Here is an 11,517-nt window from a genome sequence, read left to right as displayed (position 1 = left end):
TTATCTGGATATTCGAACAGACGCGTTTACATACTCTGGTTTCGCCGTTTCTATCTCAACCTTATTCTCCTTATTGGTATATAAAAATTGCTGAGGGCACAGCCCTTGTATGGACAGCTGCCCTTGGAGAATGATTGTTCTAGGAGATTTCTGACACAGCTCTGCAAGACATGGACTGTTATTGGCCCCTGTGGACAGTGAACTTGGAATAAATGATGGAATGATTCCCTATCTTCCCTCCAGTGGAGAAGGGCTTTGACCCAGGTAGAGCCCTGGATGATTCTGGAATCTGAGACCAGAGTGAGCCCAGCTAGAAAATTAAATAAGGAGCCAGATCGGAAGATCTGGAAAGAGCCAGAGTGAGGACCCAGAGGGACAAAGTTACACTTTATTACCAAGAGAGTAACACTTTTTAATTGGTTAACACAACAAATAAAGAGGTGGCAGCCTTAGCTTGCTTCCGATTTGCTCATGCACCAAATAGGTTTGAGAGAACAAAATGCTCTCCTCACTTAATTTAGAAGTTGTGATTTTGATTAGAAAACAAAGGGCCACACAGGAGACAAAAACATGAAACAGAAGGAGGCTTCTAACTGATAACAACTGAGTTTATTAGAAAGTCTCCTTAAAGGCAAACATAATGAACTGAAAATAACTTAATTAATTCAACATTAAGAGGAAAATCCTAGTCTTATGAAAAAGAAAAACCATTCTCCGTTGGATGCAGCATGGAAGACAGGCTTATGAGGACTATTTGATTTTGAATAATGCGTATGTCAACTTCGTGGATTCTTCCCCAAATTTGCTCCTTTCCCTCTACGGCTCAGACATGCAACTCTGTCAACAAGCCCAGAACAAATAAATTGGATAGCTGAAAATATTGCTTGCATTTCCAAAGGAGACTACCTGAAATTATAGGCATTTGGAACGGCATTAAATTTTAAAAACACAGCTTGCGGCCACTGTAATTTTTTTACAGTCTGACAAGGTGGTCGCAAGGCTTTGGATTCTGATGACAAATGTAAGTTTTTTTGTTTTTTTTTTTTACCAGGCTGGACCCACTTCCATATTATAGTTGACACTTATGGTTCTAAACAACGCTATTAATACGTTATAATTAACGAAAGCCCATACTTTATTCTACTTTCTTTAGTTTTCCCCTAGTGTCCTTTTTCTGTTCCAAGATCCTACTCAACACACTATGTTCCATTTACTCCTCATGTCTCCTTAGGCTTCTCTGGACTGTGACACTTTCTTAGACTTTCCTTGTTTTTAATGACCTTGACAGGCTTTGAGGAGTACTGGTCAGGTATTTTGTAGAACGTCCTTCAACTTGGGTTCGTCTGATGATTGTTCTCATGGTTTGACTGGAATTAGTGGGGTAAGAAGACCAGTGAGGTGAAGTACCATTGTCATCCTATCAAAGATATATGCTATTAGTAGGTTTTAACAATAATGATGTTAACCTGGATCACCCCTGCTGAGGGAGTGTTGTCGGATTCCTCCACTATGAAGTTGGGTTTTTTTTCTCTTCATACTATACTCTTGGGAAGGAAGTCCCTCTGTGCAGGTCACAGGTAAGGAGTAGGGAGTTACTCTGTCACTCTCCACTTCCAGGAAGGGCTCACAGACACATAAATTATATGGAATTCTTCTGTATATGAGACTTGTCTCTTCTCCACTTATCTATATGTTCAATCATTTCTTTTTTTTTTTTTAGATTTTATTTACTTATTTGAGAGAGAGCGAGATCATGAGCAGGGGGAGGGGCAGAGGGAGGAGAGAGAACCAGACTCCCCACTGAGCAGAGAGCCCAACATCAGACTCCATCCCAGGACCCTGGGATCATGACCTGAGCCAAAGGCAGATGCTTAACCCATTGAGCCACCCAGGCGCCACTCAATCATTTCTTTACATCACTATGGGCTCACCGATACTTATACTTTAACTTATAATCCGATAGTACATTCTGAATTTTGTACGCAAATGGTTTGTCCACTGGGAGCTCATTCAGTTTGGTCTTATGTCCACTTGGCATATATCCGTTGGGTATTTGCTGTTGTGTTGTCTCGTTTTCCAGCACTTCCTTATTCTTCAGCACTATGAGACCTCAGGGCTAAAGTACATTCCCTGCCCCACCGCTAGACTCAGCCATTTCCCTAAAGGAGTCCTTATTCCTTTTGTGGAAGAATGGCATTATTTCTCTTTGTTTGAAAAACACCCATTTATACCACTTTCTTCCAGTCCGTCCATTGTCACCATCACCTTACCAGCCGGTACTTTTCCCTGATTCTTTACTAATTTTTTTTTAGTGCCTTCAGATTTTTTTTAAGGTTTATTTATTTATTTGAGAGAGAGAGAGAGAGAGGGCGCATGCAGGGGCAGGGGGAAAAAGAGAGAGAGAATCTTCAGCAGACTCCATGCTAAGCGTGGAGCCCAATGCAGGGCTGGATCTCACGACCTTGAGATCACGACCTGAGTCAAAGTCAAGAGTCAGAAGCTTAACTGACTGAGCCACCTTTAGTGCCTTCAAAATCTGCCTCACGGATGCCTCTAAGATTGGAGATGTTCATCACATTTGGAGCCCTTTCTCGACTACCTCTCACTTTTCATTCATATTTCCACTGAACATCACATCTTCCCCTCTCTGGAACCTGTGTAGTGTCAGCTATAAGTTGGGGAGAAGGGACTACAGAGAAACGCTAAGAGAGGAAGTGTACTCAAGCTATCTCTTGGGTGGCATATTATTTTTAATTAATGCCGCTGCCATTCTCACTCTCCTGGCCAAATTAATGCAACAAGAATTGTGTTGGCATCTGTGGCAGCAAATGGAGAGGAACAGCAGTTTAAAAGGAGGGGTGACAGCTCCCCACCCCCAATCTGGGTACACTTTGGAGCAAGACACAATTCACATGCAGACTGCCAGGACGTGGCAAGTCTACGAGTTGGAACTCGAAGGCTCCAGGAACACATTTCCTCCATGACTGGCAACAATTCCTACTCTCCATGACACTGAGAGGTTTTGAAGAAGATTCTTGCTTGAGGAGTTCCCTGTAGTCTGACATACAGCCAGCTTATGGGGAGCAAGGGAGTGGGGCAGGACTGAGTACCCTCAACACCTTGCTGTTCATTTCCAGAAAGAACAGAGATCACAGGGAGCATCCCCTCCCCCCTTCAGCTCAGTCCTTCCTTCCTTGCCCCATTATGCTTCAAATCACCACCCCTAAGAAAGCCAGATGGTTTCCTTTAAGATCGGCTAAAAAGAGTTCTCAGGGGCCAAATGCACTCCAGTGTCCATGGTCCATGCAAGATGTACAAAGGGGAACATGATAAGGCTTATGGTCCAGTGCAAAGATAATATTAGACTATAAGCAGATAATATCAGACCATGCATTATCTTTAGTGTCTAGACCAATATTTATGGATTACGTTATGTACGTATACCCTGTGGCTTTTATCAATTTTTTATTTAATTACCTTTGGTTTTTAGACACACTTATTATTTATTGCCTTTTGATTTCTCAAATAACATGTGAATGCATTCTACTTGTAAAAAATTAAAACATTACATGGGGCGCCTGGGTGGCTTGGTCGGTTAGGCATCTGTCTTCAGCTCAGGTCATGATCCCGGGGTCCTGGGCTCGAGCCCCACGTTGGGCTCCCAGCTCAGCAGGGAGTCTGCTTCTTCCTCTCCCTCTGCCCCTCCCCCAACTCATGCTCACTCTCTCTCTCTCTCTCCCTCCAAATAAATAAATAAAATCTTTTTAAAAAATTAAAACATTACAGATGACATGAAAGGTCCCTTTTACAAACATACCACGTATACCTACCTATACCTCCCCCTTCCCAAATCCTGAGGCAAATGCCTTGAGATTTATTGTCTGTCTTCCCAGAGAAAAGGTATGTTTTTTAAAAAGATGTTCAAATTCAGGACAGTCTAATTCAAAAGGGTACACCTGACAATAACCACCTTATCTCTCCTTTCTCCTCCCATTCTTTCCCACCTGTCACTTAGCCTGGGTTGGTGATAAAACTCCAAGCAATGCTTAGAATGTGGATGAGCCAAGATGGTTCCTGTCAAAATGGAAGAATCAGAATTGAAGACAGAGGCTGGGACGGGGGGAAGTGTGCAGATTTCCTCATCTATGAATTCAGGCCGGACCGGGTCAAGGGGACCCACCGGTGAAATGAGCGGGGAACAAATATCACCAAGAGAAGCAGTAGGGGAGAGAACGCAAAACCAGGGAAAGGATCCAAGCTGGGATGGAGACTGGAGGACCATGGTTCTCAGGCCCAGGTGGGACTGGAACAAAGCAGAGGCATGCTGGCAAAGCCAACTTTTGAGCAGACCATGGCCACAGGCGAGAGGATGTGTGTTCTCAAAGGAGAGGTTTGGTTTGACCGAAGACTTCCCACCGTGGATGTCCTTTCACACTTTGTATTACACAATACCCAGATCGAGAAACAGAACATGGCCAGGAACACAGAGGCCCCTCTCCCTGCCCCCTCAAAAAAACTTGAGGTTTTCCTTGGCATCCCCTATTCAAGCTCTTTTGTCCTGGTTTCAAAGAATCCCAAAGGGTTCAGTAGGACGGAAGAGGGAGGGAGGAGTGTGTGTGTGTGTGTGTGTGTGTGTGTGTGTATTGGGGGAAGGGAGCTCTCCTTTTCCTGTGTAACAGGGACAAGATTTTTTACACATGAATATGCTTGTCTCTTTTGTAAACCTTCAATGTCTATGACCTGCTCCCTAATTGACTCACTCTTTCTGCCCTGAAAGCAGAGAGATAGAGAGATGAGAGGGAGCACCTGGCTGGCTCAGTTAGAAGAGCCTGTGACTCTTGACCTCTGGGTCGTGAGTTCGAGCCCCACGTTGAGGGTAGAGATGACCAAAAAAATAAATAAATACATAAACTTTAAAAATAAAATAAAACCTAAAGGAAACAGAGAATGGGGACAGACCAGACTATGAAACAAGTAAGCCTATTTCCCCTTCTAGAATGTCTCTCTCTGTATATAGTTACGACATGTAGAATCAAGACACACGGAGCCACCCTGCATGGCTAGGAGGGTGGGGGGCACTGGCTGGGCTGCAGGCAGGTCTGGCTCGGTCTCCGAGGCCACCCTCACAGCCCACGGTATATGGACACTGCCTTGGGTGCCATGAGGCCCACTGGGAGGAGGTTCAGGTGCTCACACAGCAGAGCCTGAGCGGCGGGCAGCCTTGGGAGGGCGACCAGATTGAGGATGTAGCAAAGACACGGGGAGGAATGCAGCATCCACAGGAGCAGAGAGGAGGTCAAGGCAGCAGTGATGGGCCCTGGGCCCTGACCCAGCCAAGAGAGGAAAGACCCCGGAGCTTCAGCCACGGCCACCGGCAGCAAATACCCATAGGACATCTGGTGACGGGCTCACGCTCGGGAAAGTGCTATGGGTTCCTTGGGGCCCATGCAAGTGGCTCTGCTTGCCTGGATCCTACCCTTTATCACCAAAGGGGGCAGGGAATCATCACTGACCTTCTTTTGTGTTTTCCAGGCCACAGATCATTGCAGCCTTGCCGGGTGCGCTGGGCACGCCCACCTCGCCCCTCACCGATGTCCTCCTCCAGAAGCAGGGGCAGATACCTCTGGCTCTTTCTCCTAGTGTTGTCCTCCTTGCGTCTTCCCTGGGACAGGCATTGTGAGCAGCTCAGTCTTTTATGGCCGCTTCCCCAGGGGGAGGGTTCTGGTTGCGGGGTGACCCAGCTCCATAGGGCAGCTCTGCCAGCAGCCTGGGCCCTCCAGGTCTCCCCCTGGCATTGTAGGACCAGGAAAGAGGGAGCCCACCCCTGCCTCTGAACAAGGCTCCCGCCGAGCTGCTCCTGAGAGCCTAGCGGAAACAAGCCAGGGATTGTTCCCTGCCCTCCCAGCCTCCCCTCTGAAGCTGTGCCAAGTAGGCAGGACGCTTCTGCCTGAGCTAACTTGATAATCATGGGGCACGATGGCAGGAAGAACTCCACTCTAAGGCGCGGCCCCCTCCGGAGCCTTTCTGGACCGCTAGGCGTGGAGATGAAGAGACACCAACCCAGGCCGGTCTAGGAACAACACGGGTACTGACTCAGATTGCAGGCTCCCGCTTGTCCTGGGGAACAGCAGGCAGGCTCAGCCCCCAGACTGGGGACCCTAGTCAGCATGAATGACTCAAGGCCGTCCTGATGCCACAGGACATTTTCTCTTCAATAAAGGCCCTTCTCTTAGTGTAGGGTGCCATTTCTTGTTACTATCTCTGCAAGGCCTTTCATTTCAGTTTTCAGAATTTCATATGCTCAGTTTGTGCATCTCAGCACAGGGTCCCTTCCTGTATCCACGGGCTGCTGGAGCTGGGATAGGTCAGCGGGGAGCCTTCAGTCCGTGCTTACTTATCATGTCACACCGTCAATAATTTTAATGGGAAAATATTGATTGCAATTACAAAGAAAAGCAAGTTGAAAGTGAGCTGTGAGCAGGGCCTGTGACCACGACCTGAGCGGAAATCAAGGGTCAGACACCCAACCGACTGAGCCACCCAGATGTCCCCATAAATAAAATCTTAAAAAATAAATAAGTAAATAAAGTGATGTGTGAGCTCAAAGGAAGGTCATTGGCTTGGGGAATTGGGAAGGTCTCACACGTCTCCTAGGTGGTAAAAATGACCAGAAGACTTACATTGTGCCTGACTACGTCATTCTGCTGAAATACACACAGAAATCCATTCACTGTAGGGTAGTGGGAAGGTTCTTGAGCCCAAAGTCGAGGCAAGGTACAATATCCTTAATCTGTAAAACAGGAAGCAAATTCCAGTCCTCACATCCATAGCTCTCACTTCTCCTACAAAATGCACTAAGAGTGTACACTTTTGGGTGCCTGGGTGGCTCAGTCGTTAAGCGTCTGCCTTCGGCTCAGGTCATGATCCTGGGCTCCTGGGATCGAGCCCCACATCGGGCTCCCTGCTCCGCGGGAAGCCTGCTTCTCCCTCTCCCACTCCCCCTGCTTGTGCTCTCTCTCTCACTGTGTCTCTCTGTCAAAATAAATAATAAAATCTTTAAAAAAAAAAAAAAAGAATGTATACTTTTCAGGGTGGCTGGGTGACACAGTCAGTTAGGGGTCTGACTCTTGGTTTTGGCTCAGGTCGTGATCTAATGGTTGTGGGATTGAGTCCTGCATTAGGCTCCGTGCTTGGCTCAGAGTCTGCTTTGGGTTCTCTCTCCCTCACCCTCTGCTCCTCCCACTGGTGCGCTCTCTCTCAAACAAATAAATAATCTTTAAAAAGAGTGTACATTTTTCAACCACCACACTTGGGGAGTATGCATGTCACATTTCTTGATTTTTTTTCTGAGTTAAAAAGAACAAACCTGATCCATCGGGTCTTACTAAAATTAACTTCTATTCTGTGAGAGTCACTGTTATGAGAATGAAATGATGAGCTAACGGACTGGAAGAAAATATTTGCAAATCACATGTCTGACAAAGGAGTGGTATCTAGAATTTATAAAGAGACTCAAAAGTCAATAGTAAAAAGCAAAAACATCCAACCAGAAAATGGGCAAAACCATAAGCAGGCATTTCACTGAAGAGGATATACAGAAGGCATATAAGCTCAGCACCATTAGCCGTTAGGGAAACAAATTAAAACCACAATGAGATATCACTAAATTCACATCAGAATGGTTGAAATAAGGAATCATGACCTCACCAAATGCTGGTGAGGATGCAGGGAACCCTGATCACTCGTATGCTGCTGGGGGGACTGTAACAGAGTACAGCCCATCTGAAAAAGTTGAGCAGTTTCTTACAAAAGTAAACATGAGATTACCAATGACCCAGCAAATGCACACCTTGGCATTTATCCCAGAGAAACAAGGACATATGTTCACACAAACACCTGTCCATGAATGTTCATGGTGGCTGTAATCGCCACAGCCCCAAATTTGAAAAAACCAAATGCCCTTCAATGAAAAATAGGAAAGTGGTGGTACATCCATATCATGAAATATTGACAACAATAAAAAGGAGCCAATGAGGAGTGCCTGGGTGGCTCAGTCGGTTAGGTGTCCGACTCTTGGTTTCAGCTCAGGTCATGATCTCGGGGTCCTGGGATCGAGCCCCACCTTGGGCTCTGTGCTCAGCAGAGAGTCTGCTATCTCCCTCTCTCTTTGCCCCTCTCACTCATGCTCTCTCTCCCTCTAAAATAAATAAAATACTTTTTTGAAAGGAGTTAATTACTAATGTGCAAGAAGTAGGGATGCATCTCAAGGGAATTACACTGAGTAAAACAAAACAAAAAAAATAAAGGCCAGTCCCCAAAAGTTTGCACACTGCCTTACTCCATTGATTTAACATTCTTGAAATAACATTATAGAGATGGAGAACAGAGCAATGGTTGCCAGGGCTTTGCGACAGTAAAGGTGGGAGAGAGGTGGGGGCTATAAAAGGAAGCATGAGAGATCTCTGTGGCGGAGGGAAATGTTCTGTGTCCGTGGTGATGGATACATAAATTTATGCATGTCATCGAAATGCAAGAACTAAATACACATGCATGCACACATGCACACACATACACTCACACACTGAGTACATGTAAAAGGTATAAAATTAGAATTAGCCTGATAGATTACAGCAATGTCAATCACCTGTTTGTAATATTGTCCCATAGTTTTGCAGGATGTCACCATTGAGGAGAATGGGATGAAGGGTGTATGTCATTATGCTGCCATAAGGTAGAACTTTATGCCCAAATTTCATAAAAGAAATATTAATAAATTCAACTTAATAACAATAACAATCAAAGGTGTGCATGGGAGAAATATTCATTCAGCAAAGTCAAAGACAAATGACAACGTGGGAAAACATCTGTAATTCGATCTCAGATGATTAGGTAATGTCCCCAATTCGTAAAGAAGAACTCAAATTCGATAAGAAAAAGACCAATAACTCAGTAGAAAAATGTTCATAGGAAAGGATAAGATGTCCCTCAAATACCTGAAAAAATAGAAACCTCAATTATAATAGAAATGAAAATGAAAACCACACTGTCATGCCTTTTTTTTTTTAGAAGTCTCTCAGAATTACAGATGTGCATTCCCTTTGACTCAGCAACTATAGTTCTAGGAATTTATTCTACTTAAATATTTGTCTACATGCAAAATGATACACAGACGAGGCTATTTAGAGCAGCACTTGTTTGACTAGCAAAATAATGGAAACTACCTGCCCTTCCACTGGGGAGTAGTTAAAAAATAATAATGGTACATTCATATAATGGAATACCACTCAACCATAAAAAAAGTTTTTGCAAATCATATTGTATACTGATATACAATTATCTCCCTGATAATCTGGTGATAGGTGGTGATGGTAGCATCGGAGTGCAGCATTTGGAAGAGCAGAAAGGTCTTTTCACCTAAAGCAATGCAATTAGGACACCTAGTGTCCAGTGACACGGGCTGCCCTCGCCAGACCTGCCCCAGAACGGTGTTGGCTAGGAAACAAAAATGAGCTAAGTGCCCTGCCTTACCGTTGTTGTTTTTTTAATCTCCTGTTACGTCTTAATGGTGAAATTAAGCCTACCTGAGATCATTTCATTAAGTGCTCGTGTTGGTTTGCACTTTCAGGAGTTCCCTGGGATGAAATCCGAAACCATGCTGGCCCCAGAGGGCGAACAGAGACCAAAGAAACAGTAGACCCCTTCAGGTCGGTAGCTGAGTGGCTGCAAGACTAGTAGACTTGCAGATTTCTGCACCTACCTGCTGGGGGAGCCTTGAGAGTTTCTATAGAGGGTTTAACAGGGTTTGATCAGCTACACAGTCCAGATGGTCTCAATGACGTCCTACTCTCTCAAGGATGTGTCTGTCCTTCAAGTGGCTCCTGGGTGGGTGGAACGTACATTCCAAGGACAGAGGATGGGGTGAGGAGCCTCAGATTGACAGGGTCCAGCTGTGGGGTCCACCAGCAGTCTCACCCTCACGCTGACCTCCTCCAACAAGGCTTATGAGACATTTCCTATTCATTTCTACTTTTCCAATGAGTATCTAAGCAACCAGGGCAGCCCCAAGCAGAGCACTTTTAAAACTTGCAGAGCTTCTTTGTCCTTCCTGCAAGGCTAGCCCAACTCAACGGGTGGCTGTGTAGCTCTGTAGCTCTTCCGTGGCTGTATGCTTCAGTCCAAACCCCCGCCCGGCATCGGAGTCTGGACCACAGCATGAAGTCAAGGCTAACCGCCTTACTGAAGTAAGCAAGGGCAACCCAAGCCAACAGCTTACTGCTGCCCACTCTAACCGTTCTTTTAACTGTCTTCTTTTTGTGCAAGACTCTGAAGCTACTTGCCCAGGAGAAGCTTGTCTGTAGTTCCTCCTTCCCGAATTATCTTCAGAGAGCCTGCTATGTTTTCCGCTCTGATGGGCAAGAGAAATTCCGAAGGATGCATTAGATCGAAGGTCACCACCCCTTCTTCCAGTGTTGCCTGGAAAACTGGTTGGGTAGACTCTTCTCTGTATAAATCTGTGTTTGAATTTCATTACCTTCTTTTATTCTTTGACCTGCTAAGCTGTGGTGATAGCAGCAGCAGAAACAAAAAGCTACAATGTTCACAGATGCATTCACAGAAGATGTAATACAATCTGGCCCTGGAGGTCAGGGTGTTCCCACCCTATGCAAAATAGTATGCGTGTGGGCATCAGGATTAAATACATGCATCACGATAGGGTTTAGCTCATTTGCCTAGTATATTTGAAAATTACTCAATTTATTGCAAACGAAGATTTAGGAAGCTCAGTTTACAGGTTGACAAATTAGCATTTGTCTGTACATATTTCACTATTTTGCATAATTAATTCCTCCCCATAGTACACAGGCATTTTAATCTACAACAAAACCAGCCTATTTCTCCTTCCCTTCCTGTTAGCATCATGTAAATCGTATTGATTCAGAAGATGCATATTCTTTTCCAAAGCATCCCCTGGAACATGACTGAGATTTTCATCCCAATCATTATCAGCTGTTTATTACCCAGCTTCCCAAATCTCATTCATAAAAGAAAAATAAGAAAAGGAGAAGTTGAGTCATAGGAAACAAAGATAACACCGGTGAAATGGATTGACCCAATTCAGATTAACTGGGTATATCAGCTAGTGTTACCAGGGAGAGAGAAGGAATCTAATTAAAAGTGGGTTTACAATATAGAAAATACCCTGATTCGTTTGCCTGAAAAATCCACAGGAGAATAGCTCAAGGGTTTTTTGGGTTTTGTATTTTTTTCCCCCTTTTGACAGTATTTTCTTTAAAGTTATTTTCTCCTAAGGCTGGTTCTTTTCTTTATTCTAAGATGGATTTTGGAAATTTCAAGAGCTATAGAGCTCCAGCAAGAAAGAGACACCATCTTTATTCCCAGCAAAAGTCCTAAGTATCATTCCAATTGGATTGGCTAAGATCACATGTCCACACTGAGCCAATCACTGTGGCCGAATAGGACAAGTGCCCTAACTGGTCATGTGCTTTGTCTCTAGAA

The sequence above is a fragment of the Zalophus californianus genome, chromosome 16 (assembly GCF_009762305.2).
Source record: "Zalophus californianus isolate mZalCal1 chromosome 16, mZalCal1.pri.v2, whole genome shotgun sequence".
Classification (NCBI taxonomy): Eukaryota; Metazoa; Chordata; class Mammalia; order Carnivora; family Otariidae; genus Zalophus; species Zalophus californianus.
Note: the sequence above shows the minus strand (reverse complement) of the source record.